Consider the following 5,587-nt stretch of genomic DNA (forward strand, 5'->3'; position numbering starts at 1 on the left):
AGTTTGCTAGATCAGAATTTTGTTTAAGTGTTTGTGGTTGTTTCGTGTTCTTTTCATGATCATTTGACCAAACCTATACAAAACCCATAAAATCGAATTTGTGTACCTTTCTTGCTATCCATTTTGGAAATGTGGCTCTGGATGTAGATCCCATTTGTCCACGCACTCTTTTCATTGCGCTGAAACGCATGGGAAAAGTAATACCATTTATATATATATATATAACACTTAATTAAATCAAATTGGTAAAATAATTAATATTACGTACGCATTCAACAATGCTTTGAAACTTGTGTTGCGAGGTAGGCTGTTAGGTTTTTGTAATGAGTCGAAGACGTGCACGGTGTTCGTTAAAGGACATATGATCAAAAGTATCCAATGCAAACTACAAACACAAATTTAAAATCAACAAATTAGAGATTAGGTGACTTTAAAAATCAAAAGATAAGTTCAATTTCAAAAATAAAACTTACTCTTCCCAATATGAAGCCAGAATGAATGTGTGTTTACATGCAAGGGAATTAGTCAAAGCAGTCTCAATGTATGCTCTGACGACATCTGGATCATTTCTACATTTACTACCCGAAATCGTCTCCGGACAAAACCATCCAATTTTTATTGGAGGTTCGCAAGAATTTACCTCCTCGTAAACCGCACTAAACTCACAAATAAGAGAATTTTGTTAGTAATTCGGTCATTAAAACAATTAAACAACAATGCCTAACTTGTAAGATAATGAACATCACCTCATGTAGACATGGAAAAGAGCTACGTTCAGCATCTCTCCTCTCAAAAATTGCCCGATGTCACTAGGACCAATAATTACATACGGGTCTTCTGAAAAGCAGTATTGCTCCTTCAGCAGGGGCAACATGATTGGGTCCTCCTCACTTATGCGAGATGCACAATAATGCAGCCATTTGCAATCTTAAGAGAGATCTTTTAGCTCCTCATCAGTCAAAATTGGAGTGCTTGGCATCGACTTTGACCCAGTCGACACCTTTGTTGAGGAACCGACCTCTCTACAAGATCCCTTTGGACTCTTTTGCTATTTCAATTTAAAAAATTAAATTAGTGTGAGCATGCAATTAAAAAAATAAAAATAAATAAGGTACAAATGATTCTTACCATGTTAGTGAATCGGACCCAAGCATATGGCCATGTGACGAAACTACCTAGGGCGTCTGATAGTTTCTCAAGGCTCCATGCTGGCATTGGAATTGGGAGTGAGAAATCTTCAAACCCCTTTACAATAGTCTCCACGGCCACACTTATGTGGCCACTTGTAACAGGCACTGAATGCACTGTTTGGCCCTCTTTATTTGGCTGTGCCATACCATATGCAACCTCAGTTAAGTCTCCATCACTAGCAACACCTAACTGAGGCAGCAAAAGAGGACAAGGAGTCGCCTCCTGAAAATTGTGTCGTTTAGTATAATAAGCATCATAATAAAATTTTAATTACGCGTTGCAATTTAAATTAATAAGTGCTTATATATTTAAAAACTATGTACCTGTAGCACTGGCACCCGGAGTTGGCTCCGGATTTTGAGCAACGGGGGTATTAGTAAAGAGCTGGGGTGCTACGGGGGTAATGGGCTCGGGTGTTGGCTCGACCAAAGCGTTAGAATCCCCATGTTGACTTCCCTGATCATCGACAATCAGGTTTGCCAAGTCCACAATGGGTGCACCCATCTTTTGCAACACGGTGGCCAACTTCGCGAGAACGTCCTTCGTAATCTCCGCTCGGAGGGTTGCTGCTTCTTCCCGCAGTGCCGTTCGGGATTGAGTAGCAACACACTCTTTGCCGAATGCCTTCTGTAACCCCACGCGGACGCCTCCTTTTCCGACTACCCGCCCACTGTGGTCTTTCCCTAAGACCATATGCAATGCGTCAACATTGCCTTTTGGGGTGAACTCCCCCGTAGCTTCTTTTTCCTTCCAGCCCATCTGTTCAAATAAAAAGTGACATATATAGTAATTAGTATAAGTACATCAAAGCCAAAGAATACAAAACAAATGAAGAATATACTTAATAATTTCAAAACTCACCACAGCATCAACAACCTTCTTCGTTCCCGGATCATTAATGGTAAATTTACCACTTGCATCTCGGGAATGAAGCCCGCAATACCAATCACGCACCCGATCTCCAGCAAGAGTATGTACGGATGCGGAGGTAGTCGTAGATGAGGGTGTGGATGAACTTTGATTGGGGTATAAACCCGCATCCACCCACTCTTTTCGGACCTCATCGTACGTTTTCTGGCCTAAGCGATGGTAAAACTTCCTTTTGCTTGCAGAATCGGAAGCTTTACCACGCTTTTCCTTATTAATCAATAGAAATCGAATGTCATGTATTAGTTTAATGACTGAATCAAAAGAAGTCAATTCAAATTGGTAAACTATAATATAATATGAAATACTTACAACTTCTATGGGAGTTGTTCTTTTGGCAACAAAGGCCTCCCAATCCCTCTTCGATATGTGACCCCATATTTCTTAGGGCATCTTCGAAGGTGCTTGCTCTCCACCTTCGTTTCCCGTTTTGACCTTTTTGGTCGTACGGGCACGGGTCTTCGTAATCCAGCCAGTTACTAGCTTGGATTTGAAATCTCTGAATCTTTCAGCAACAGCTGAAAGAAACACATTTTTTTTGTCCTCATCGCTCTCGATGTGGAAAAGATTCTACAAAAAAAATTTATATTTGTTACTGACAATTAAATTAATTTTAAAATGAAACTAAATGAGTAAAAATAGTAAAGTTGCTTACCACAGTATCATTCCATAGAGAATTTTTCAAACCCTCTGGAACCTCGTTCCATGCGTGCAATATGGAAATCTTGCGGATACATAGGCCCACTTGTTTTCCATATTGCCTACGCCATTTTCTGCAGGGTTGACCCAATGCATTGTATTCCAAATGCATTGGTTCCGTGACTTTGAGGTTTTTCGTAGGACCTCTCCCTTTTCTTTTCTTACTGGTAGTGGGAGAATCCATTGGTGGGGCGTCTTCAGTCTCAAAATCATTGTCTAGAGGTGGAGCGTCTTCAGCCATACGCTCGAATCTCACAATTTGGTCCTCTTCACTGTCGTAACTACGATGCTCATTATCCGAGGTCTCAATCTCGGGGACAATTTCGTCTCTGAATAGATGCATTATATATCAGTACCTGAAGGAGTATGAATAGAAATATATTAGAACATAAGCTAAGTAATATTAAGAATATGACTATGATTTACAATTCTAATACGTACGTTCAACACAATAATATATAAAAAATAAGTGTTCTGTGCAAAGTTTCATGCAAAACAAACCAAGTGCCAAAAAAACTTTTAAAAGCTTTAAATTCATACCTTGTGAATCACTTAATTCAAATGTATTCCTTCTGTGTGATCTACACACATATAACCAACATCTACATCATCTACATCATCTTGATCCACTGATATTGGATTGATAAAGGGAGGGGAGTCTTCAAAAGCTTCATATTCTTCCTCATCCTCAACATCACCTATACCAAGAATGCTTCTTTTTCCCGGTACAACAATAGACCATTTTTTATCAGACGGGTCTACAATGTAGAATACTTGCTTGGCTTGTGTGGCTAGTATTAATGGCTCCTCACTATCACGCAAACGAGCTAAGTCTACAAGAGTGAATCCACAAGGGTCGTCATTGTTTATGCATCATCGATTATTATCTACCCACTTACATTTGAAAAGACCAATATTGAAAGTAGAGTAGTCAAGCTCCCATATTTCATGTACCCGCCCGTAGTATACCAATTTAGTATACCAATTTACAATCACGTCGAGTTGAAGTGCATCAAGTTTAAAGGGATCAAGAACTTTACTACAAATTGTGTTGAAGAACGAACATAGCTCGGTAATAGCATATCTCACATGTTTTGGCAGTATTCCACGGATTGCAATTGGTAAGAACACTTGCATCATTACATGGCAATCGTGAGATTTCATGCTTCCCAACTTCAGCTCACCATTTAGGCTAACAAATCTCTTCATGTTGGATGAGTACCCAGACGGAACCTTAATGCCATACAAACACTCACAAAATGTCCGCTTCTCTACTTTGGACAATGTGTAGCAAGCTGGAGGCAAATAAACTTTGTCATTAAGCATCTTCTTCTTACTGCCACCAACTTCATCATCAGCTCTATTTCTTTTCTTACTCACCTTAACATGTGCCCACAACTCCGGACGAAGACCCTTACATTCAAACCAATCTCGCACGGCCCTAACATCTTTTGTCTTACCCGGAATGTTCATGAGAGTCCCGAGTATGGCATCGCATACATTTTTCTCTATATGCATAACGTCAAGACAATGCCTAACCTGTAGATCTCTCCAATATGGAAGCTTCCAAAAGATTGATTCTTTTTTCCATAATCGGCCTTCACCTCCTTGCACTTGCCCCGTTTTACCAAATACAGTCTCAACTCCCTTAACCTGTTCATAAACCTCATAACCGGTCAACGGTCGACGAGCTACACGGTCCTCAACCTCCCCATTGAACAACTTCTTCTTACGATATTGGTGGTCTCGTGGGAGGAACTTTCGATGGTGCATGAATACGTGTTTGCACTTAGGAATCCACGTGGATTCCATGTCATCGATACATATCGGGCATGCTTTCTTCCCTTTGTTCTTATACCCCGATAAGTTGCCATATGCCGGAAAATCATTAACGGTGCATAAAAGCATTGCACGCAAGGTGAATTCCTCATTAGCATATGCATCAAACACTGAAACGCCTTCATCCCACATCTTTCTCAAATCCTCAACGAGAGGTGCAAGATACACATCTATGTCATTGCCAGGTTGTTTAGGACCCGAGATAAGAAGCGAAAGCATTATGTACTTACGCTTCATACACAACCAAGGTGGCAAATTATAGATCACTAAAAGTACCGGCCAAGTACTATGTTGAGAACTAAGATTGCCGAACGGGTTCATTCCATCCGTACACAGTCCGAGCCTTAAATTACGAACCTCATCCCCAAAAGTCTTATGCAACCTATCAATACTCTTCCACTCCGGAGAATCAGATGGATGTGTGAGCAAGTGACCTTTCTTCACCCTATCTGCATGCCACCTCAAATTTAACGCATCTTTCTTTATAGAAAACAAGCGCTTGAATCTAGGTATTATTGGAAGATACCACAATACCTTAGCCGGGGGCCCTTTAGCATCCCGAGCCCCTTTACGCTTTAGCGCGATAACCCACACCTAGGACACTCTTCTAAGTTCTCGTTTTCATTCCGATACAACACACAATCATTCGGACACGCATGAATCTTCTGGTACTCTAAGCCGAAAGGACACATGAGCTTTTTGGCATAATATGTCGACTTTGGAAGTTCATTTCCCTCAGGAAGCAACTCTCCTAACGCTTCTAATAACATTGTGAAACTAGCGTCACTCCAATTGAACTTTGACTTAATGTTGAAAATTGTCAACACTGCTGTTAGTTTGGTGAACTTTGTACATGCAGGGTACAAAGGCTTTTGAGAAGCCTCTGCAACAAGTCAAAAACACGAGGACGTTTTCCTAACTCATCCTCGAC

The 5,587-nt window shown here is 40.6% G+C and overlaps 1 long non-coding RNA gene across 1 annotated transcript; it reads right to left on the reverse strand.

Moving 5' to 3' along the window:
• Positions 1–519: 519 nt before the first annotated feature.
• LOC130806774 (uncharacterized) lies at positions 520–1,197 on the reverse strand. The gene is made up of 3 exons (XR_009040369.1): positions 1,129–1,197; positions 747–1,048; positions 520–656 (listed from the first exon to the last, which is right to left on the reverse strand). It is a non-coding gene; the product is annotated as an uncharacterized LOC130806774 (long non-coding RNA).
• Positions 1,198–5,587: the final 4,390 nt, after the last annotated feature.

The sequence above is a fragment of the Amaranthus tricolor genome, chromosome 2, assembly GCF_026212465.1.
Source record: "Amaranthus tricolor cultivar Red isolate AtriRed21 chromosome 2, ASM2621246v1, whole genome shotgun sequence".
Classification (NCBI taxonomy): Eukaryota; Viridiplantae; Streptophyta; class Magnoliopsida; order Caryophyllales; family Amaranthaceae; genus Amaranthus; species Amaranthus tricolor.